At 32.9% G+C, this 27,098-nt stretch overlaps 1 protein-coding gene across 1 annotated transcript in view; it reads right to left on the minus strand.

Moving 5' to 3' along the window:
- Window positions 1–257: 257 nt before the first annotated feature.
- The window catches only part of LOC106458263 (ras association domain-containing protein 8-like), a 35,839-nt gene continuing 8,998 nt past the window's right edge, over window positions 258–27,098 (minus strand). The window contains exon 5 of the mRNA XM_013917748.2: window positions 258–2,022. The gene's annotated coding sequence lies outside the window, so the exon portion shown is untranslated. The remainder of the gene's footprint in view (window positions 2,023–27,098) is intronic.

Below are 27,098 nucleotides of genomic sequence, written 5' to 3' on the forward strand. Positions count from 1 at the left end.
GAATTTCACTCAGTTACCAGTAATGCATTTGATTGTATATGAACTTTATTCAGTTATCAGTAATGTACTTGAATGTATATGATGGATTTTACTCAGGTTGATTTTGTACGAACTTCACTCAGTTAACAGCACTGTACTTGACTGTATTGATAAAAAAAAAAAAATAAAACAACAGACGTATCAAAGGTTTTCAGAACCAAAACCGAAACAAATATACGTATGTGTATATATATAAAGTACATGATGACAGCAGTAAGTTTTTATACTATTTAAATTTATTGATGTAGTATCAATACAGTATGTTAATGGAAAGTACACATAAGAAATCTGAAAGTTATAAATAATAACTGAAACCTTTAATATTGATTATCCATACACTATCGGCAAAATGGATTATTTTTGATACATTTTTTATATTTCAGTTACATTACAATCACTTTGTAATTCTACCCTTACATCTCAGAGTATTGTTCCGACGAGTATAAACTGGAATCTTATTATCAATTCCCTTTTTTCGTTGCTAAAAAAAAAGGAAGTTTAATTCTGGTTGATATAACAAATATAATAATACAATAATAATAGAACTTGTTCTTTACAGTTCAGCAATAACACATAAGATACATAAAGAAAAACTAAAAATATAAGATTACTATTCTTACTCATGGCTTCTTCAAGCAAAACTCTAGCCTCAAATGGTTTACTGCTTGTGACTAGCGCCACCTACTGTTAATGTGTAAAGAAAGACACTATAATGACACAGAAGCAACTACAGCTTGATATTTAACAAAGCATAAAGTATCTTAGCTGTGACTTACCAAAATTCTAATTCATCAAATCTATAAGCAATCATCTAATACTTGGATTTTCCTATAACATCAGTGTAATGTACACCTATTTTTTGTTCAAAGTCATGCTAATATATAGGTTTGATTTGCAACATGAATTACATATACCTACAGTTATACACACTATATGAGAACGTCCACTTGGTATTTTTGTTTCTGCAAACTAACAATTTATGAAACATAATGATCAGAAATACACTTGTAGTGTCTAAATAACCTTAACTACATATATTAACATACGAGACTGAATTGTATCCTTCTACATATTTATTTCACTCACAATTTTAATAACCACCTTCACGTTCGCAAGTCTACAGACCAACATATTAATACTTAAAATTACTATTACATCTGTAATCTTAAAACTAAATTATATATGGCATCATTAAATACATTCTTAATAATAATAATAATGAAAAAATTACTTCAACAGAGAGCAAAAACACAGATTTTGTTAAAGTGAAATATTTTCAAATAATAAGTTCCTATATTTTGATGTCAGCAAAACATAAATGATAAGATGGTTGGTTACAAAAAAAATATATAGATTTACAACAAATCAAGAAAAAATAATCGGAGACTTATTCATAAATTTTTTCCTAAATATATCCTAACTAGAAGTTAGTTTCAATGACACTGTACTGCAGCACAGTTTTCTAGAAAACAATGCACACGTTTACACCGAAAATGCAATTCAAACACCCTCAAATCAAACAACACTTCGTGAAAAACAAGGTTATTCAGAGTAAAAATACTTTGTATAAATTCAGATTAGATTTAGAGAGCTGTAGTTAAATACTACAAAAATGAACAATATCAGCTAATCTTTTTCAACTATCAATAGGTTCAATGCATGCAACAAACGTTTTCAACTGTTTAGACAAGTTTCAACATAACTGGAGTTAAATTACATTACCTAGGATTCTATATATAAATCATTCCTATCACAAGCTATGTGTTGCTTAACACATATCTGCACAAAGGTATTACCTGTATACACAAATCCAAGACACTTTAATCTTTCCTATTATTGCACTTTGAAAGAAAAACAAAAACATTGTTGGTAAATATTATATGGACACTGCAAATACAATGAATTTTTAGTGCAACCCAGATAAACCTTTTTCTACCTCATTTGACTGCTTGGTTTGATCAACTTCCAGTATTTCATCCAATACTATGAGGAAAAAAAATTTACACTGAGATATTAATGAAAACATATGAGAGAAAATGTATACACATACACTTAAGAAAAATGCTTAAAAAAACCTCATTGTACAATTATTAAAAATCCTATATCATACTTTACGTACACTAGACTTTGAGAGTTTTCCATCTCCCCATAGCTGTCATCTGATTATTCACATTTCTAATGTTTCACTGTTACAGAGAACACGTCATAATTCATTTCATGGTGCAATTCAGACATTTGGAATGGATAATTGAATAAAGTATGCTATTTAATTGATAAAGAAATTGCAAAGGAATACAAGAAAACAACAACAACAAAAAAACTTCTGTATAAAATGTAAAACAAAATAGACACATAAAATAATCCTGGGTTATTGACAGAATCATAGTATACAAGCATAGTAGGTGTTTTCTAACCTTTTTATTTAACTATAAGTTAACAAAAATTTTAACAGATCAATGCATATAATTGTTTGTAGTTTAAACTACAGACTGTTGGTCAAGGAAATGGCTAAATTCCTTTTTCTCTAGTTACTTATTGTTCTGGATATTTAGCTAAGGTATTACATGCACCTTTTTGTAAGAAAGAGTTATGTAAAGTTGGATATACTATGTAAAAACAGGCAATAAATCTTTTTCACTGGTGGTGCAAATTAAACTATAAGGATACATCCTCCTTGATTTTTTGAAGGGAAAAATCAACAGTGATATAGGTAGCACATGTGCTTTGGGAAGAGTATCATTATTGTTCTGTATATATATATAATACTATGTTACTAAATCTGGCTCAGATACTAGGGTATTCATAAATCTACTCCACTCAAAACTCCCAAATCTCCAGCCAAAGTATCATAAGTACACTCATTTGTTCTTTTAATAGCGTCTGGTGTTCACTAAATATTGTTTCATCTGATATATATATTGTCTAGTTTCATTATTAGTTAAGCATGGCAAAAAGTCACAGAATTTAGACTTACCCCGTGAAACATTTCCTGACTGAGGCTCCAGTTATTCTGTGGATCCTAAAACATTGTTTACTCTTAAGGAAAATCTATGTGCCTGAGAACCACAATAGAGAGGAACTGGTCAGTAGGTGGTACAAGTCATGACATGGTCAGTAAGGGTCATATTGCCAGAGACTTCAGAAAACAGGTAGAGGTAATCTTAGCCTAACACTTTACTGGATGACAGAAGTAAGCAACAACATTGTTATCACTTCTCACTTAAGGTATGATGCTATTTGTTTTTGCATCAGGAACATAAAAAGCACAGGTTATGATGATGCTACCTGTACTGCTTATTTACAAAGATTAAATGTTAGTGGTCAGTGCTATCAATCAGCACTAAGTAATGTTACCTAAATTAAGTTTACTGCTTGGGAAGCCTATGGTTTTTCCTAGAGTAGATTAGTTAGGTTTTATCTAGTACATAAACAGTAACAGATCAAACATTCAACTTCAATGACAAATTTGCCATAATAATAATAATAATTCTCCTTCTTCACAACTATTACTCTGTATTAATACTTAAAGTAGTTATTTGGTTCCCCACTGATGTAAGTGATGTGAAAAATTTTACATAAATATTTTGACAGCACCCAAACAAACTTCCCAGAAATGATGAGTAATTAACCAATATTAAAACAATACTGTTCCAGCTTTATTCATGCATCTTCCATTTTTAAAGACATAGAAACCACCAAGAAAAAAGACACTATGTTATGTTACCACCGTCCTTCGAAAGAGGAAAGATTTGATTTGTTGAAAGTTAAGTTACTGTCATGATGCAATAATAAAACTGAATCATTCGTACTAATCAAGAAGCAACAGTACCTGCCAGAACTTAGAGGACCAAACAACGAAGGAAAGTTAGTTGTCTGGCAATATTAAAAACTACTTAATATATATATTTGTTTTTACTTTTATAATAGCCAATGAACCTGTGTTTACACAGTTCATTACTGACTACCCCTATTTTGATACCATAATACTGTATGGTACTTTCCAAGTATGTGTGTACAAGTCTGTGTGTCTGTATGGTCAACAACTTTTTGGAAAAGAAAAAAAGATGTTTGAAGCATTCTTTTCTACTTTGAGATTATCAGTTAAACCATGCAAGGTTACAGAACTATTAATGCCTAGGTCTTATTTTTAACTATCAGATGTAGTGAATGCTAATACAATATGAAATAATGCACATCACCTGAATGTAATATGGATTAATTATAACTAGTTAGTTATCTCAACCTAATTTATCTAAAGTCAATTAATCTGGGAACTAAAAAATAATTACTGATATACATGTAATATATATATAATATCTTCGAAGGAAAAAAAAAGTGTAGTTTTGGTTGAAAACTGTCATATAACATATTTCAATATTTTATTACAGTGGACACATAAGAAGCAGCCATGGATGAATGTCAGCATTCCATTGGTCCATTATCAACTACATGACCAAGAATTGCCCTGGATTAGCCATAGTAAAATTAATATTGGTAACACACAGATTGTGTAAAACTATTAGAGAAGCACATTCAGGTGAAATGTAAAACTATTAAAGTACTCTTATATAAAAATTAGACACAAGTAGCCAAGCCATTAGTAACATTTCTCCATGATATCAAATTAAGTCTCTACCAAGAATTTTCAACCATGGACATGAGCAGTAACCTAGTAAATAATAAAAAAGCTTTTCAGGTGCATTTTAGATACGAACCACCAGGATGGAATCTTTTAATTTCTTAGTATTACTTTTTTGTTTTATCCTTAAATAGTATCATCAAGAAGTTGTGCCCTTCCGAAGTGGAAATATTGAAGAAAGTGTTGCTCTGTTGCAACTGAAATTAAGTAAGATGAGAAGGATGGCAGTTAAAAGCTTGATGTCTACTACAATAATGATTGAGTATGACATTTGAATAATATCAAGGAGTAGAAATATTATGTTGTCACATCATGACAACAGTGTCACACCAGACCTAGTTTTAATGACAGAGATTTCCAATCATTGGAACCAGATTACATCATCACGGATTCAACCAGTGCCAATATTTTTGCAGAAAGTTTTAGATATGGTGAGAATAGTTGCTTCATGTTGATGCAGCTACAAGTTTTACAGTTTATTTACATAAGCAACATAAAACAAATTAAGAGATTTCAAATCATTGGAACCAGATTACATCATGACGGATTCAACCAGTGGCAATATTTTTGCAGAAAGTTTTAGATATGGTGAGAATAGTTCCTTCATGTTGATGCAGCTACAAGTTTTACAGCTTATTTACATAAGCAATGTAAAACAAATTAAGCAACTTTTGTGTGAGATAGTTAATAACATTCAAAAACCTTATGAGGTATGCTGTCAAGAACTCGAGAAATATGTTCAGTAGATTACATTACCTCATCAAACCTGTTGAAAAATATAAACATCCTAATCAGGTTATGAGTTTGCAATTATTAAAAGATTTGTTTAGTTATGAAAACAACATAGTATACACTAAACTTAATGGATTTGGCAAAACTGTTAGTTTCTCAAGAAGCTAGATCACGTCACAAAAGTACACTTAGTACAGCTTGGTTTCTGGACCTTTTAAGGAAGTGTATTTTTTCATGACATAGCATTTAGTCATCACTTTACGAGAAAAAATACGAAGCATTTGTACAGATTCTTTCAACAGTTAGAAATAACTCAGTCAAGAAAATTCTGTCTTATAGACTCTAGTTCAATGAATATTGTAAAATCTATATGAATATCTATTAGAGAATATACTTGTACGAATGCCAGAAAGAGCTCAAACAGAAAGTTCCCTTTTATAAACTCTATGTGAGTGAATATCTGAAATAACTCAAAAAAAGAATACTCAAACTTACTCAACTAGATTCAATGAGTATCTGAAATAACTCCTCAACCAAGGATGTTCCATCTTATAGATGCTACTTCAATGAATGCCTGAAAAACCAAAAAAAAAAGAATGTTCCGTTTGTAGTCTTTGCTTGACTGAATGTTTGAAATAACTCAAAAAGTACTCCATTTTATAGATCGTACTTCAATAAATATCAAATATAACACAATATGAATGCTTCATCTTACATGAAATATTTGAATGAAGGTCGGAAATAACATAAAAATTACCGACGCTGAACGTGAATGGATATAATGAATAACCTTCGTAAGTATGTACAAAATACTGTTTGATATGGTTTAACAACAGTAAATCGTGTTATTATCAATAATACAGTTAATAACTAATGTATTTTCTTGTTTTCGATATGATTAGACATAACAAGATTGGTTACCCGACCATAAATTAATTAATCTAAATGTAAATAGGAAGTATTTTGTGTTAACGTAATGGAAAGTTAAATAAAATTATCGATGGGCACTCGAAAAGTTTCAATATTTTAACATCAGGCATACTTATTGTGCAAATTAATATGTTAATTTTATGGAAAGTTAAATAAAATTATCGATGGACACTCGAAAAGTTTCAATATTTTAACATCAGGCATACTTATTGTGCAAATTAATATGTTAATTTTATTCAATGCGTGCTGAGAAAGTCGGTACCTCCGGCAATTAGTTAGCAGATACAGAGCTTGTGTCAAATCAAGAGCTGATTTTTATCTAAAGACACAAACCGTTAATTTCCCACTTAAAGTTTGCGTAAAAAAAAACGGAAAGAAAACGCTGAACATAATTAAGGGGAAACGCATTGTGTGACAGAATTGTTTGGTGAAACGGCTTACGAATGTTTTTCCACCTATTGCGAAACAGAAACATGTGGTATGATCACTTTTATTAATGTATTTTCTCTTTCTCTCTACTGGTTTTAATTTTCTTTGAGTAGAAGTGCCAATCTATCTAAGCTGAGTTTCATGAGACGCCAAAAGTTCTTGTAAAAAAAATACAAAGAAACAGCTTTTAGAATTAAACGCTTGGAATGCTGTGATATTTCGCACTGTCGAGCGCAATCCAATGTTTCTTTCTTCCTAATGCTCGTTTTCACAATTTATTTCATTACATAAAGTCTTAGGGCTAATTATATGTCTATAAAAGATGTCTTGGAAACACATAAACCGAACATGAGGTGTTATAGAGGAACGTATAACTGTCAAATAACATCCAAATAATTTCAAAGTTGTCAACCAGACTACGAATATTTACTACATCAACAACTTTGCTGATAAGACTTAGACCCAAATATATTACTAAAGATAAAAAGAAACAGGTTTCTAAATATCAATATATGTAAATAAGTGTCACCTTTCTCGATTTGATACTGTATTCTAATACATGTTATTTTTATATCACTGTCTACCAAATATGTATTGAGGCCAGTATAAAGACATAAAGCTAAAACTATATCCATTTATATCTCTGACATCTAATATTTGATTAAATAGACATAATTATCGTTATAATTTTTCTGTAGATGTAACATCGTGAAATTTTGAGCAGTTTAAGACCTTAAAAGAAATCAAGATTTGAACCGTGGCGCTTTCTATTACGTTTAGAAATAAATTAATTACATTGGCATCGATTTGAATTTATATTTTACTTATTTATATCATCTATTCCATTTAATTAAGATACATACATTCAGTGTTAAACCGCATCGAAGCGGACTAGGAACGCTAGACACTGGGTTTCGATACCCGTGGTAGGCAGAGCACAGATAGCCCATTGTGTAGCTTTGTGCTTAACTTCAAACAAACAAACCGTATCGAGTTTTCTCTGTAGTACTTGGATTTGACTTTTGAAAGACGTCATGAGCAGTCAATACTAAGACACACTGGGGCTATTATTTTCAAGTTCAAATTGGTAGGTTTTCTCTGAACTTTTTTAGATTTTTTTTTTTGCACTTGTATTTGTTCTTTTAAAACTTTTTCACGGTCTGACTGCATTTTGCATCAGCTCTTTTTCGACATATCAATAATTTGCAATTATTAAAAATAGGTATAAACCTTTATATTTTAAATTATCGCGACTGAAGATCTTAAAATCAATCAGTACGTTACCCAAATATGTGTTGTTGTTGTTGTTTTTTAAGTTGGTGAACAAAGGAAGTGTGGTTCAGAAGGTTGAAATGGTGCAAAATGAGTATCCTATTTATTTGGAATACCGCGAAGTATCCCAACTTAGGCGCCCCCTGTTGTTTTGTCTAAATATAGCTAGAACGTTATCAAACAGAGCGACTAAAAAAGGCGAGAAAGATACCTATTTTCATCTTCACCTTGGCGAGCTGGTTGAGAACTGCAACTAAACCAGTCTGGCCCTACACACAAGAATAGTGTGTACCTTATATATAAAGTCTGTCTGGCAGCCCTTGTGCCGCATACCGTCTCCCCTCAGAACCTCCCAACTTATCCAAGGCTGTCTAGCATATCGGAAAGGCTATTGACCCTGAAGCCTGTCTAGCTACGAGCCTTTCGTCTCCTGTGATGGGGGAAAGTATCATTCATTGCCTTACTGTAACAATACTCTTTGACTACCAACCATAGCACAAGTGTCTCAAATCTACACAATAATATGAAAAAACAACAACAAGTGAACTTAGTACCATGAAGACTTACCTGAGTGGTAGTTTAGTATTACTATGAAGACTTACCTGAATGGGAATAAATATGTCGTAAAACTATTACTGTTAACGATGAAAGCTAAAGTCTTTCAAGCCAGTGTTGCAAATGACAGTACGGACACGCGAGTGACACTTTCCTAATAATTTCTATATGCTATATGGAAGCGGCTGGAAGCTGAACGCTGATTGGCACACACCCATAGAGGGTCGGTAACTTTCATCTGCTTCAAAGCCATACATGTTTTGATAAAGTTCCAGGACTAAAGTAATTGGAAACATCAGCTCTTCCTGATAATCTTATATGTAAGGAGACCTTACAAAATTGGGAGTTTCTCTACTACACTACTGACATGCAAAATGAGTCTAAAAGCTAAGCATTATTAGGTGTAGCAACGATCGTGAACTTATGGTCGTCTGCTGTCCTTTTGACGTCATTTGTGACGACATCAAAATGGCGCGTCCGCGGGCGTTTTCTAGACAGATACGGCACAAGCGAGACAATAATGGCAAATGTCAGTCCTCCTACTCGGCCATATTACACTCACCGGCTTGCACAGTTTTTCAGTTCTGCCGCAACTGCGGTTGTGCTGCCCTAGCTCTGATCTCACACTCGCTAATCCAAATCTAGTGATGAACATTAGGTGTTCGAACTTATAGCACACTTTCATCACATAATGAACATTTTCGTTTATAATAGAAACTCAAGATCTGGCAAAATCATTTTAAGATAACCCACCTTGACATACCTGTGATTTTGTACTAATTTCTGCTTTCGCAATCAAAGTAGAGTAATAACCGTTTCGGATTTTTTTATTGTTTTTACCAATCGATATTCAGTATTTTTGTAAAGTTTATACCTTTTAACGTATACTAGTGACTGTTTCCAATAAACTTAGACTTCGTCTTTGATAAATGAGCATGAAAGTCATGTAGCAATTTACGACTTGAATTATTTTAATTGAACATTTCCTGTACTTAAAATGCAAATTATGTGTTTGGTATGAGAATAATGTTATACTGTGAAACAACCTTTCAACAAACAAACAAAAAATAACTCTTAAAAGGATAATAAGATCTTATGGTATCAAAATAATAAAAACTAAATACGAAGGCCAAATGACTAATTAATATTTATTAACCCACTTACATTTAGTCACCTAGAAGTACCTGTAAATGAACCGTAGTATTGTTATTCTGTTTATATGCAGGTCCATATTTGGATGTTCATTTACGAAACAAACATCAGTATTACTTATTTTGGAGAATGTGATTGATTCTAATGTTTACAAGAATAGTTGTAACAATAATAACGGTATTCTAAACTAAACTAATAAACAGGATCGACACCGCCTACGAACTGGTTATTTTTAACTAATTTTGGAAGCGCCCGAATCTTTTAAAACTTCCTACACAGATAATATACGGTAAATACACTGTTCACATCTGAGCAATTAGAAGAATCATCTAGTTTTCCGTTGTAAAGGTCAGCCAACGCAAACACGCCACACGTAGGTGTTACGCAAAAGGAATCGATGGAACGACTGCCCTGCGTGTTCACAATATCTTGTTTCCCGCGACGTAGATAGCACAAATTTCAATAATATACGTATGTCACAATTTGCAGTTCCTTCCGTATTTGGTGAACCAAAAATAAAACCACCCTAACTTATTTTTGAACCAAAAATAAAACACACTTACTTATTTTTGAAACATAAATAAAACTACACTTACTTATTTTTGAAACATAAATAAAACTACACTTACTTTTTTTGAAACATAACTAAAACCACACTTACTTATTTTTGAAACATAAATAAAACCACACTTACTTATTTTTGAAACATAAATAAAACCACCCTTACTTATTTTTGAAACATAAATAAAACCACACTTACTTATTTTTGAAACGTAAATAAAATCACCCTTACTTATTTTTCAACCATAAATAAAACCACCTTTACTTATTTTTCAACCATAAATAAAACCACCTTTACTTATTTTTGAACCATAAATGAAAACACCCTTACTTATTTTCTGTTTATGTCAAGATAATTTGTGTCTCTCGAAATAAATATTCTTTATTTTAGGAACAACGCTTTTTTTATGGTCTTACGCAACTTCACTGTCCTGAAGTGCAACGTGAATTATTTCTGTCTCAATCATACAATAACATAACTACTGAAAGTACGTCTAGTCTAACATTATACATAAATGTAAAATAATGTTTTAAAATTGCAACTTACATATCATTAACGCCTTCGCTGCACTATAGATTTCGGGTACATCCTCGCAGAAGACGTTTTTGGACTTACGACAAAATTTTATTGTTTTCAAGGGTTTCATTTTTTAAGTGTACGACTGCCCCCTTTTAGTTATTTCTACAGTGTTACATATGTATATCTTATGTCCAACATTCAAATTAAGTTTGGAGTCTCAAAAAAAAATTGTTTTAAAATCACGACACAAGGCATATACACGGAAATGTCAATTTCGCTTTCCTTGCTTAAACAAATAACCTCCTAAAAATGGCGGTATTGACTTTTGTAAACAATGCATTAACGTACTATTTTGAAGGGTAATGACTTTTACAGGTACATACTTTAACCTTCCTTCTTCTTACACGTATATGTCTGTCATCCCTTTCTATCTATCTGGGCTGTACGTGGCCCAGCGAGTTGGACTATGGATCAAAGGGTCTAGGGTTCGAGACAAAAAGCTGTTTCAGCTTTGTCTGCATTATAACAAAAACATTGAATCTCGCCATTTGATTCAGAGAGTCGGACAAAGTCCTTTTGGTTCGGAGTGCTGCTGGCAGGCTGTCTTCTCCCTGCAGTCAGAAGTTCAGAATTAGGATGGCTACACCAGAATCCTAGCCATTTAGACCAGGTGCGCATAAGGTGCCGTTCACACTTAAACTTGTAATATAAGCTATCTATTTTAACACTCGGTTGTCCATCCGAGTTTGATTTGCAAAATCAATACTGAAGTTTTCACTTGAATTAGAGCTGAGGCCGAAGTTAGTTGTGGCGTCATAAAAAATTAGGAATGCTACCTTAAAACAAGGTGAGCACTCTGGAAAACGGAATAAAGAGATGAGTGATTGTTTTTGCTACTCAAGGAAACCTCCATTTTTGAATCTATCGTGGTACTTTGATTGCATCTTCTCGTAAGTTTTACTCGTATGATGTTATATGCAGTCTTTTTTTGTGCAACTAATTTTTCTCTGGATCTCTTGAAGCTAAATTTGATTTGCCGTTTTTTATTTTACTCAGTGTCTTGCACTTTAATTGTACAAATTTAAATATAAATGTAATAACTTACATTTGGTTATTTGTTATCTGATTCTTCCTCATTAGAAGAGAATCAACAGGCAGTAGAGGAAAGTTTACTTTTTAAAAATATTTATCATACACTTGTTTGCCGATAAAATTTGAATATAAAATACGGAAAGGAGGGTGTATTTTGTTGTTGTTAAGAAGAGGTGTTTTTAATCGTAACTTATCCTCAAATTAGAAAGTTCACGATCGGTTACCTTCATCAGCCTTTTTTAAAACACAGTAAAATTAACATTTTTATTTGTTGTGGTTATCTCACATGTGACAGATATGTTAAACCTTATAAAGAATAGTCAGCTGTGTATTTTGTATAAAATAAGCTAAAGGTCGCAAGCATTATAAAAACCACAAAATACGCAGAAAATTGTAACATTCTAAACTAGCAGATTAAAATATAAGTTGTAAAAGTGAAATATTCTAGCCTGTCTTAGTTTATCCAGGTACGTAGTGTGGAGGTTGTGGACAAGTATAAACAGTCTGGACAAAGTAGAGAAAAATCATATGTACCACGTTATTACAACCGTTATATGCAAAACATGATTTTTGGGAATTCTAATTTACTGCCGATAGACTTAATAAGGACTTCAATACACCAAATAGAGTGAATACCAGTAATCATCATTAAGGAACATGCTTCATAAAATCTGTTTCAACACCACAGTATGTTTCCCATATCCAGAGACTGTATTGATATTAAGAGCCAATTCTCACTACTGAGTATCTATCTTTTCCAACTGTTTCTCTCTTTCAGACAACTTTAACTAGTCAATGATATATTGACAATGAACCTTATTCAAGTCTGTTTATTGAATAAATGGTGTTTTTAAAGTATATCACTTTTATTTCATTTTGCTTTACATTTAGCTGAAAAACAATTCAACTATGAAATCTGGCTCTTTAATGTTTTGAATAATTCGTACATACTTGTATAGTGAACGAGAAAACGAAATTCTGACATTCACTTCACATGTAAATTGCAACAAACTTCAGCTACCCTCTTTGAATGTAAAAGGGCTGGGCGTGGCCGAATGGTTAGCATGTCGAACTGCTGATTCACGGGTTCATGATTTAACACGTGATGCCACTGAATACACTCCACACATTCGACTGTAATGTGTTATAAGCGCAACAGTCAGCCCTGTTATTCGGTTTAAAAAACTCTAGCAAAGCCTTTGTGGCAAGAGATTTTGCCTTCGTTCTGCTCAATAGCTCAAAATTAAGGACTGCTATATCTGAACTGTAGGGGTCTCTGTCCTGGCCATTTAGCCCATATGCACGTGATGTGCCAGACAGCTTGTAAATTCCTATTCCTGAATATAAAACTCTATTATTTCAACCCCTTCTTCAATATGTAAATAGAACTGTATTTGTACGTTCTTAAAATATACTGGTTTTGTGATTTTAATCATCCCTTTCGGCAATATGAAAAATCAGAGCGTCAGACATTAAACAGTTATGAAAACGAAAATCTGTTTAACTTGAGATATTGTAAAATAAGTAAGAAATGTAAAAACTTATACATATTAAGAAAAAATGTTCAAATAGAACTAAAAATTCAAGTAAAAATAAAAAATACCAGCAAAACCCCAAAACAAGTTTCAAACATCTTCAATTGGATACACATCAATTTAGAAGAAACATCTACAGGATTAATTACCTTATTTTTGAAACAAGCCACGAAGAGAAGCTTTAGAATATTTTTGTTAAAACAACTTGAAAGAAAATTTTCTTTCCTTCGGTTTTACGAGAACAACAACAACAACAAAAAAGTCATATCTTTAAGTAAGGTACTTTTCAAGACCAACAGCATCAGTTAGACAATGGAACCTTCCAGGAACTCTATTTAAATAAATTGTCTGACGTGATATTAATTCGTTCATTCATAAACGTAAATTCCCTACTTCGCCAGCATAAGGCTCATTACATTCAGTAAAAGATAAATAAGTATAACATTTATTCAGTTACGAGGAAATTTACATAAGAAAAGTGCCTCCCCTTTAAAGCTGTACAGCCCGTTTGCCTTGTTGCACACAATCCTTTTCGCAAATAAATCAATTGATATTATAAATCACGAAGAGAAAGACTTTTTGTGAATTTTTATTTTTAGTTCAGTAATTACAAAGTAATCTAAACATTTTTTTCTGATGTCTGCTTCATTACTTTACTATTACCCAAGGCATATTTCAGTTTGTTACCAGCAAACTTCACATTTTGTTTTTCAAGAGAATTAAGATCTGAATCATATATTTCTTATAAGTGGGGAATATGATACGTTTGAAAAATCACATTTCGCAATATTCAGATATATTTTTATAAGCAACTAATTACAGCCCAAAGTATCGCTAACGGCGAGGGTATCCAACTCATGAATCAATACACTTTTATCATTTCAAGGAAAATGATATAATAAACGACTACATTCATTGTCGAGTTAATCTTTACTTCTGATTCATGTATGTTGCTTTCACTGACCAAAATTAAACTGATCAGTATAATGACTCCAATAAAATATGTGTAAGTTCTAATAAACCTTGCTGTGTACTTTAAAGTTAAACTACAAAACACAACATTTTTGCTCAACTAACATGAATGTTTAGCTTAAGATGCTTGGAGTGGTAGATATAGAAATCAAAATAATAGCGACTGGAATCAATTAGTTTGTTTCTAATTAATCATTATCTTTAAATGAAGCCAATACTTTCGAAATTAAAGATGTTTTTTCATTACGTTTACACAATGTTTCGATGTATAAAAATAAATGTATGAGTGGGAACAGTTGCAATCTAAGCCTTTCCACAACGTGACGACGTATAAAGAAGGTTCCCCGTTGAGACAGAGGTAACTTTACGGACTTAAAACGCTATTCGGGGTTGGATTCCCCGCAATGAACAGAATGCAGATAGCTTATTGTGTAGCTTCGCACGAACAAATACAAAACAAAAATCACTATTATTGTTATCATTTTGCACTCGGAGAACATCTGATTCTCCCAAATTAAAGTCCTACAGTGTGAAAGCGGTAACTATTCCCGACGGTGGAAACAGTTGATATTTCAATGTGGCTTTACTTTAAAACAAACAACAACCCAAGCTAAATGCATCATATCTAAAACAAAAAAAATCAGTTTTAAGGTTTACAAACAAACTTGTTTCTGACTTGGAAGAACAAAGACTTATTTGTGAAGTTTCATCCTTGATTTTTAGCTCCGTTTCTGCGGATCCGTCTGTTCGTCTTTCTTCAAGAAATTTTGTTACGAAAAAGCTTAATACATTTCCACGAATAGTTTATTCTAACCTGTATATCGTTAAATACGATTTAATTTCTTTTTTTGCAATCTAAATAAAGTTTTATGCTGTTCACTTTATTTCTAACAGTTCAATACAACAACACAAAATTCCGACTATTTATACGATCACCCAATCTTCAGTTTCTTCTCCTCCAACCAATAAAGAATTTTTGTCACATTTTCTCCCAGTCTCCGTCATTCCACCTGTAGAAATAATTACATCCGTTTTTCCATAATATTAGGTCCTCAAATCTCCTGTTATTGTGAGGCTCGGGCAATTATGTGCTTGGTTTATCTGTATAATACCACATAGAGGGGAGAACATAATTACTACAACGATGGTGTAGCTGTATAACTTAGTGCACGGTTTTGAATACCAAGCTTCATTATTAGCTGAGAGTGCATTGTTTCTCTTGTTTAACTGGAGTTACATCGTGTAATAAAGAAAAAAAAATGTTAAAAGCAAAGGTTTTTCTTAAACACTATCTGTCAGAAAACATTTGTTTTGTGTTTGTTGAATTTCGCACAAAGCGACTAAATGGCGATAGCCGTTCCTAATTTTGAAATGATAGACTAGAGGAATGACAGCTAGTCAATACAACCTACCGATTAGTCTTGTGCTACTTTTTTTTTTACACCGAAGAATGGGATAGACCGTCATATTATAACGCCTCCATGGCTGAAAAGGCGAAAATGTTTGGTAACGAGTTTCGACCCACATATTGCGAATCGAACGCCCTTATGACCAGGCCACATAACGGAGTTGCTCTATTTTCACCTAACACATCAGCAAAAAAAAAAATTAATAAAAACTAGCTCCGAATCTTTCTATTTCGTAATGTTTGTAATAATAGTTTCAATGAAAAGGGTAACTATATTTGTTGTTTTTTTAACAATTACAAAACAGTACGATAAGTGTTCAGTTTACTTGACTAAATGACGGATGATTCTGGTTGAACAAAAGAGCAGACCTGCCCAACAGAACATTAATGATGAAATACTGTTAGATCCATGCACTCTGTTAATTGTTTCTGTGTCTATTAACAGTATTTAGTTTTGTGTTCCTTCGCTATTTAAATGGTGGATCAAACTGTCTGCATGATAGATTTAAATCAGTAAAGATAAAGTAAGAGGAAATTCTCAATAAAACTAAACCTAAACGGATATTATATGTGTTGCTTTAATTTAGTCAAATACAAACGGATCAGACCAACTTTAATACAGCTTCAGTTGACGTATTTCCTAGAGTTTAGGAATAGATGGTGAATTATATTAATTATTTTTATGTTGTTCTCTTAATCAAATGGATTTCGGATATTTAAGAGATACAGACACAGAAAAATGGCATGTGGTATTTTTTTGCCGAAATTTTATTGACTTTATTTCTGTTATAAAGCCTTGATTGGCATAAAAAAATAACTGGGCCCCAAAATTTATTTCCCCATAATTGTAGTAACAATTCTAGCTTATTGATATCATCACTTTAACAGAATAGTGTAATCACCATTCAGTTCAAACAACTTCAATTGTAGGTTTCTCTCTTTGTCGGCAATTCTTAAGTTTCTCAGGCTCCTTTTGGTTCGACCCCCCTCCACAATTGCGGGGTCTGCGAGGGCATACTTACGCCACTGACTGGCTACTTTCCAAATTAACACCATATCCGTTTCCAAAGTAACACCATATCTACCTACAAAGGCATATTTATGCAGAACGTAAAAGTGTTGCTACATAACAATATCAATAAGTCAAGATCCCTTGACGTCACAAGGTTAATATGTGATGTTAACGATGATATTGTAGTGTTGAATTTGAGTAGAGCTCAAATTAATGGAATATTTAATTCTATGCAAAATATAAGCAAACAGTATTCGAGAAGGATGAAATAAATCAGCACTCACTGACAGAGCAATTTTCAGACAAAACAATGGTCTATGAAGCTCTTGGTGAGTTGTTTGTGTGTTTTTAAACAACCTGAGCATTGAGGAGTTTCCGGGAAGAAGAAGAAGGCAAAGATCAGGTATGGTAGCTGTATACCGATTATTGTTTATTTAAAGAAACAGAAAGTGAAGACAGAGAATTTTATGAGCTTCTCAAGTAACGTTTTAGTGTGAGGTTATTTTTCTAACGTTAGAAGTTTACTTATTTATAAACTGGTTTTGATAGATAGTGTAAATAATAAACGAGGAAAATTTTAACTTGGCACCTTTTACTGACGAAATGAAACGAAACATACTTTTATACAAGTGTCTGATTTCTTTCGTTAAAATACCGGTATAGGTCTGAGGGAGCATAGGCACATTAAAAATAAATACCAGATATTTTCAACAATTAAAAATATATATATTTGTATCAAACGTCACTCCTTTTATACTTAAAGATTAGCCATTGGCGACAAGATGTTTTAAGAGTATAACAATTTTAATTTTGGTACCAGGATAAAATTTGTTCGAAGCCGGATTCAACTGTTTTTGTAAGTCTCATTTAGAGTTTTGTATTTTTTTTCAAGAAAAAAAATAGAAACTAATGAAAACTAATAATTTATCCCCAAGCACTAGGTAAATAAATGTTCTGTTAGTTTTACCCTCTAAAAAACTTGGGTAGTAAATTAATATTTAAATATCAAAATTTGCAACTGTCAAGCTCTCAAAAACAAAAAATCCAAACTCACAACTATATCTATGGTACCACACTTTTCAGTTATTCAATGGGCCGGCATGGCCAGGTGGTTAGGGCACTCGACTCTCAATCTGGGTTCAAATCCCCGTCACACCAAACATGCTCGCCCTTTCAGCCGTGGGGGCGTTATAATGTGACGGTCAATCCCATTATTAGTTAGTAAAAAGAGTAGCCCAAGATTTGGTGGTGGGTGGTGATGAATAGCTGCCTTCCCTCTAGTCTTACACTGCTAAATTAGGGACAGCTAGAGCAAATAGCCCTCGTATAGCTTTGCCCGAAATTCAAAACAAACAAACATACAGCTATTCAATGACGTATAACGCCTAAACTAGAAAAGCATGGATCTATCAGGTCTAGCGTTCGACTGTACATGTTTAATTCATAATCCTCAAAACAGAAGAAAACATATACAGTTTAGCATCTAAGTTACCTAATTTAATAATTTTTCTTATAACTGTTTTATGAATACCTACACTTCTCGTTCTGTGTTTAGAAGATTACATATAAATTGGTAATATTCTGAATTCACATCAATAGTAATGGTAAAACTCTACCATAGGAGAAACGGTTGATTGTCCTCTAGAACAATTTTCAGACATCGAGAACAATTGGTAGTTCTTTTTATTGTTGTTGTTTGTTAACAATGTTTTTTAATATACCGGGAACGACTGGTAGTATTTTTCGAACCGCGTTCATTTACGACACCAAGAACGATTGGTAGACGTTTTTATTTGCAATAGTTTTTGGTTTTGTTTTTAAATATCGAGATCGCTTAATACTTCTGAACAATGTTCGTTAATATATCGAGGACGACTGGTAGTTTTTTGGAGGACGATTGGTACTTTTTTTGGAGGACGATGGGCAGTTTTTTTTTAAAGAATGTTCTGTAAGCTATCGGTAACCACTGGTGCCCTTTTGAACTATTTTTAAATATCTGGAATGGTCCTTTTGAACAATGTTCTTTAGGATATTGATAATTTGTGTGAAAAAACGTAAATCTTTGAAAAGCAACTGTTTGTTCTATTCTTTGTGGCTTATACCATTATTGCCACTTAACGTCTAATGAATTATAGCTAAAATATAGTGTAGCCATAAATCATCGACTACAAAGTTTAAAGCCTTGTTTCATTAATTCGATTTTAAATTAGATTAATTATTCACTACCAACCTCACCTTCCGTTATCAATTTCAATATAACTAGTATCTCTCATACGTATCATACGCTTGATTAATAACATTTACTGTTAAACACGTACAAGCGATAATGTAATTATGAACAAATATTATAGTTAAAAATACCGCTTTCTATTACATATTTTTGAACCTAGAAACAGGCCACTAATATGATACCTGTAAATGAAGGGTAATTTGGAAACAGCTATTTGTTAACTTGACATGAAACACCTTCGCATGTAACTAATGTATGCGTAAAGGAAAGAACACTTGTGAAATTCTTCATACGATAAGTGTTAGTTGCTCTTAGCCTCAAAGAAATTCACCTAGCTCATTTAACTCGATATAATTTGAGAATTAAAGACTAATAGCCAAGCAAAGATCACAAAATGTTCGTATCAACACTCTGTACTGCAGTTTTCTAAATTTACATATTTTTCGTTAAAGCAAGCTGCAGTTCAAATGAATTCTTTCGAATTTTGATTTGTTCTTTATCAATATCTCTCAACTGCTAAACAATTACATTGTAACCTATATATGTTGCATAATTTTCATAGTGTTGGTCTATCATAAGATTCACCCACAAGTGGTATTTTGTTGCACGTTTTACCAAATTGTGCATTAAGTCTTATTTTTCTTTCTTTATCTCAAACGTCACACGCTAAACATATTTATGTAGAACAATACACGTACTTTTCTTTACGTTAAAATACTTTTATTTGCGAGCTTTCCACCCTCTTACATGAGCTTTCATCGGGCAACATTTTTACATATTAATTTACCTACGTTATGAGTCTTAAACAACAACACTAAACACATTGTTGATGCTGCACATGTACAAGTAACATTAAGCTGCTTATTCGACAGAAAAACGATTTCTATTTAATGTTTATTAAAAATAAAATAGCCGATGTGGGTATTTAGATGTGACGAGCGCGAGTCCTATAGTTCAACTTATCGGTTCTTTCAAATTGTATATATTTTGTTTTATATGCCCCCCAGTGGTACAGCAGTATGTCTGCTGACTTACAACGCTAGAAACCGGGTTTCGATACCCGTGGTGGGCAGAGCACAGATAGCCTACTGTGTAGCTTTGTGCTTAACTTCAAAACAAACAAATAATTGTTTTAGAATATATATGATTCGTTACAAAAAAGCATACACTTTTAGATAATATTCATGTTTTAATCAACCATTGTTTTAACTTTTAGCTAGTGATTAAATCGAATAGCACCTCTCTTTACACCCAGAATGGTTTAAACCACAATTATCGATAATATAGATTTCTAAATAATAGCCATGTGCCTAGCTTTTTCCCCATGGAATAAAATATTTAAAATGTCATATTGACTAAACCATCTACACGAACTTTAATTGTAATCTATGATTAACTTAGACAAGTTCTACTCCTCCCATTAAAAATTGTGGAACAATCTTTACATGAAATACAAAGCAAAATTATGGTGTTAGGCTTACTGGTTTCGCATTGCCGGTAAACTAGAGATAAAGTGATTAGTCTAACACTTAATCAAAACAAAAAAAGCATTTGTCCGCTTAAGCGTACTTAATATGAACTATTACTCGGGTTTGAACGAGATTAAATCCTTATAAAAATATTGAGCAGAAGAAAGTCAGCATAACGAGACTCAAATCTTCTTTGAATAGCTTTTGCTGTATACTCACGTCTTTACTTCATTGATTGTTTTAGTAGTGCATTATTTCTTTCTAATTTGTAAGCTTTAAGTATCCATAATGAACATGAACAATAAAACCCTACTTAATCACCTGAAATCTACTTCTCTATAAGAGGTTTAATCAACGATGTATGAAAACAATCACTTTTACTACAAAATTACACCATGATATAAATTTGGCTTTTACGCATAAAAATACGAAGAAAATAAACAGAAAATAATAACAAGATAAATAGTTACTGCAAGATAATGTACATTTACACCAGTGGATGTCTATGTAGGTTTGATTAATACATAGTTTATCTTACAAGTACACCAGGTGTCTCTAACATGTACACCGGATAGCTTGAGCAGCATTTAGTGTCTCTTATACATTTACATGAGCGAACGTCAACGTAGGTTTGACTAATACATAGTTTATCTTACAAGTACATCTGAATCTACAAAGACTTGAGTAATATTATTATCTCTTACATACACATCGGACATCTACTTCTAGAACGAAATTAACGAAGTGCTTTTCAAGTATTTTAAATCAGACTTCCCTCATCATCCGAATGTTTTGAAATAACACTGAACAGCTCATACCATTAAACAGATAACGTACGATGACGAAGACTGAGAAATTCCCTCATAATTTCTTTCCTTAATGACACGAATCTAAATACTTACTCGCGCCATTCTGAAACTAAGTTACCCAGGCCACACTTCCCTAATTTAGCCCCAAGAGTTATTTCTGTCACAAAGAGACTTAATGGTCTATAAATCGCATATTTATCTGATTGTCATTGAAATAAAGTTGTTTAATTAAGAAATACCACCTACGCGACCCTCCGTGAAACCTCTACAATCACTTACCTTCCTTTCATGATGCGACAACACAATGAACTGAGTTGGTTTAGAGTATGTGAATAATATAATAATCTTAAAGTTATTCATTTAGCCCTATGCGCACGGGTGGGGTCAAAGTGCGCATGCCAAGACCTTTTACAGAGTGCCATTCAACAAGATATTAAGTTATAAACTGTTAATTTTACTTTACAATAATGATTTACTGACATTTCATGGTAGAAGAGAGTAAATATGAGATACGACATACGGGGATGATGAAAGTAAGTGAGGACGTTTATTTCGCGGGTCCTAGAGATTATACAAATGAAATAAATACACTGTACAATGGACAAACGTATTTCTATTCTTCACATAAACGCCACCTTGCTCTCCGAATCCGAGTCAGACTGACGTCGTCAATCTACAGACGTATCTTGAGTACGAATACATTTGTAACTTTGTTTTCTGTGTACAATAGACTTGGTCGGACCTTGCAATATTTAGTGTAGATACACAGAGCAAATTGGGAATTATAGTCCATATTCCTTCTCCAGTACGGGGTCGGAGCACATTCCATTAGTGATGGCAGGATTCGTGAAAAACTTCATTTCAATTATTTTGTATTATGCAATCCATATGTACAAGAACTTCCTTATGTATATAGATATGGATATAATATATCCAAATATGGACGAATTTTTGGGCCGTGGGTAGCTGTAATAGTGACGGTCTCACTATTCAGTAAGATAAGAGATTTAACGACGGGTATTGTTGAGCAGTTCCATTTGTTTTTTTAGAGCATAGCCATTTTGGGCTATCTGCTATCGGATTTTAGTGTTATAAGTTCGTAACTTACTGCAGCCTCACCGGGGGATCAGTTACATCCCTTTTAGGCTATGTATCTGAAACATACAAATCTCCTCCTACCAAAACCCATTCTCTACATACTAAGTATTTAGATATCTGACAATCCGACTTGTTGGAAACATGTATAGATAAATGTGGCTTTTGGTTTTGAAATAAGAAACTCTGTTGTAAAAATAATGACGATAACTTAAGTCAATAAATGTTTCGTTGATATAACTTTTTATTCTATTAATATTTATTAGCAAAAGTCACCGCAAAACTCACGGCATTTATTTCACTGGATAGAGAGACGGCTTGCGTTATCCCCCCCCCCCCACGCCCCATATACGGCATACAGTTATTCAGAATTCACCCCTATTGGCCATCTTCTTTATATTAGTGTAATTGTAACTATTTTCAACATATTATTTAACTTGTACCTTTACGTATTCTGGGCCAAAGTGTAATGGCGTTTTACAGTTTGGGAAGTAGGCACAAAGATAGTAGTAAGGAGGAAAATTAAAATGTTCGACAAACTCGTAAAATTAGGAAAATATATAAAGCTTGGATTTCCTCTGGAGCATACCAAAGCACCCTTGATAGTTTCATGGTAATCAAAGCCCTTTAGAGGTTGGAAAGTTAAACGATTTTCGTCACTGACAGACAGACATACACAAACACAAGCCGCATATTAGTGATTTCGAACCTCATCACGTCGTTATAATTCATGTCACGACTGCGGTCATGCTCCACCTGACGACCGTGCATCTTGACAATAACCATACAGCGTAGTTCCACTGCAAAAGGCTGCATCGTAAGATTGTTATGACCAAAACATACGGTGTTTCACTAATCCATCTAGTGCTTGAGGATGACGGTATCCCAGCGATTCTTTCAATAGTCCTACTGCACAGAAATCCATTAGTCCTGCGTCCAGCGACATGAACGGTATGTCTTCGTATAGAATACCATATATATACCCGTTTCATTCTTTACGGTTGGACAGATATGTCGTTGAAGCAACTTGTGTCGCCTTTTCAGACGGAGATCCTTCTTGATTATATTGCGTACTGTTGCTTATGACACGTAGACAGCCTTTGTCACTAAACTTCGTGTTTCTGAATTCTCAGATGTTACAAGGTGCTATAATTTGCTTAACAGAACTGAGATAAGACTTGTTACAGGTGTCTTTTTGGATGGTCCTGATATCCCACACTGATACATATTCCTTCGTTTCCCAAAGTCACGATCTGGGATCTACCCGTCTTCCATATTCTCACACATTTTTATGACTATAGTATATGAATACTTTGCTTGAGAAAGGGCTGTTACATACCCTTTCCCAAATCAATCAATTTTGGGCGTCATCCCACTACCTTCGAAATGCAATGCCAAAATGAAGTTCTGATACATACCGATCCATCGTGACTTTACATCGGGTGTTAATGTCACATGACTTGCTGGTTTGTAAATCCAAAATAGCTTTAATGTACTCAACCTTTTGTAGTATAGATTACACCAAAGTTTGTTAGATCCCTATTTCAATTGTTGAAAATTCCAAAACAATAAATTTCAAACCACTCAATGTGCATCACTATGACAACTATTATAAACAAGAAATTGCCACTAAATCATCTAGAGTACTGGATCGTTAATTCAATTTTTAACGCTAGTAAATATAAATCCTTTCCTTAAATGCTAATAAATACAATCATTATCATAGCAGACTTTTTTGAAGTTATTAATTCATCAAGTAGAAATATGGAGTTTCTTCCTCACAACATCGAAACATATATGTTTCATTTAAAACTATTGTATAATAAAATTTGTTCAACGACGTGTCTGTAGATTCGGAGTAAATCAGTAGTCATATTAAACAGGTTAGAAATGTGGTCGTGACAGCAAGAAAATTATTTTCCTACAAAACTGTCACATGACGCGGATAATTAGTAATTCCTGTTGATGATCGAGCCAGTTAGTCCGACTTACATATATACATGTGGATAATAGTCACCACTTAGATTAATAATAAACAGCACTCCATGTTTTAATGTACTTTTCAGACCTCCCAGTGGGTCAGCGCTAAATTTACATACTTAAAAAGCATAAATCCGGGGTTCTATTCCCCGCGATGATCAGAAGTGCACAACGAAAACAAATACAAATATATATATATTTCAAAATGTTTTGGTAAATTAGAAGCCGACTAGTCGGAACAATACTTTTACAGAGAACATTTACTGCTTGAATAGAGTATTATATATTGAACAAGGCAAATAAATACATAAAAATAATTATAACTTGCATTAAATATAGAAATATATCAAAGCAAAGTGTCAGTAGATTCCGTCGATGTATAAATTGACAATTCTATTTTCTAGAAAAAAAAAAGAAACTATGATAATGGTAATGTTTCCGAAAGAAATTAAATTTGTTCTGCATATTAATGTATACAGAGAAAGGTTTCTTCAATTTTCTAATGTATGTGGTGCGTAAAACTTCATGGCTGTATAAAACATTTCATGGAAGGTTGGTTAGCAGTTATGAAAATGTTTGTTACGTCAGACACCGAGTGCAATACAAACCAGAAACTGTTCTAATTCAGAGATGTTAAAATATTCCGGAGAATAGAAGAAACAGATAAGTGGGTAAATCTTGAAGGAATGTGAACTCTGTTTATAGTACATAACTGATAAGCACAGGATTGTCTTATTTTTTAGTACTGGTACTTACAAACTCAATAACATATTATGCAACACCTAGGCTAAGCGGCTAGGTCAGACTCTTAGGTTCAGGCATGGTTATTCCTAATTTAGAACTGCTGACCGCAGTCCAGAATGCGGCTACTCTAACCGAATAGTGTGATTGACTTTCACAGTTATAACACCTCTACAGCTGAAATTGTGAAGCATGATCAGTGGCATGTCATAGCTCGAACCACTGACTTTTCGATCTGCAGATCGACACGTTAACCAATAGGATACGCCAACTACTTAATTTTTGGTAAGAACCAAATGTGTGAGTAAAAGCACCTTATTGTGTTACTAACAAACTTATAATTCCATTATTTAGTTTAAAAATAAATCTTATTACAGGCCAAAAATATATTTTTAATACGTGCTTGAGATCAATACACGAAATTTGGTCCATTCACCTCGCTTTTAAGTGACTGTGTATAATTATATGTGTAAACTCCTTACTCATTTATCTTGTATTTTACCCAGAAGACATAGTGCTATAATTTGCGTGACGCCTGAATATAACTATTGTCTTTGTAGTCCATTGTTATTTACGTTTATATCTTTATGATTTCGCTTTTAATATAGCCAGATCCCAGAGGGTGAAAACGTGAGATGGCCTTCAATTGAATATGTAAGACTACTTATAAAAAGAAAATAACGAGAATGAAATAATTCGTACGTTTTTCTTCAGATATGAATCTAAGAAATGTTTATTTTCTTTAGATATAGAAATTATAATGCTAGTAGTGCCTGTGACAAACCTACTATTGGATTATCTTGTTTATTTCAGTCATGTTAGTTGGTAGAATATTACAAATCCTTTGAAGGCTTCTTTCACCGTAATCTAGTTATCAGCCGTTTTGTGAAAGGAATTAAACCACATGACAGGTTTCAAGACAGACTAGAGTACCGTTTAATATAGTCAACTCGAGGACGGTGAGATAAGGCTTATTACCTGGATGAGACAGACAAGCAAAGGATCGATTGAATAGCAACTGTATGGAATATGAAATTTTTACTTAAGAAATTATTCTTGCAAAATTTTTGTTGCAAAAAAATATATTTTTATGAAAACGAGTATTCTCTTTAAACAAAAAACAAAACCTCCCCCCACACAAAAGAAAACACGAAAATTCGACAAAGTGAACGTATTTTTATGTTTACTCATAATCCAGAAATGCGTCTAAATATATTGTAACAACTCCTCAGTGAACAATTTGAATCATCTATAGCTGTTTGGAGAAAATGTATTTTTTTAAGTGTGAAATAAATACTTCAATGTATATGATGGATTTTACTCAGGTTACAGTAGAGTACTTGATTGTGTAAGATGGATTTTAATCAGGTAACAGTAGAGTACTTGATTGTGTAATATGAACTTCACTCAGTTACCAGTAATGCATTTGATTGTATATGAACGTTATTCAATTATCAGTAATGTACTTGAATGTGTACGATGGATTTTACTGAGGTAACAGTAGAGGTCTTATATAATCTACTTATATGAATGTCATAAATTGCTCAAAAAAGAATGTTAGCTTTTATAAAATCTATTTAAATAAAAATCTGTAATAACTCAAAAAATAATTCTCAGTCTTACAAAATCAGATTTATTGAATATTTAAAACTATTCAACCAAGAATGTTCTCTTATAGAATCTACTTGAATATGTGGGCATTCTTGTTTGACGTATCTTAGATATTCATTGGATCAGGTTGTGTGAGGCTGATCATTCTTGTTTGACGTATCTTAGATATTCATTGGATCAAGTTGTGTGAGGCTGATCATTCTTGTTTGACGTATCTTAGATATTCATTGGATCAGGTTGTGTGAGGCTGATCATTCTTGTTTGACGTATCTTAGATATTCATTGGATCAGGTTGTGTGAGGCTGATCATTCTTG

This window comes from Limulus polyphemus, unplaced genomic scaffold, assembly GCF_000517525.1.
Source record: "Limulus polyphemus unplaced genomic scaffold, Limulus_polyphemus-2.1.2 Scaffold436, whole genome shotgun sequence".
Lineage (NCBI taxonomy): Eukaryota > Metazoa > Arthropoda > Merostomata > Xiphosura > Limulidae > Limulus > Limulus polyphemus.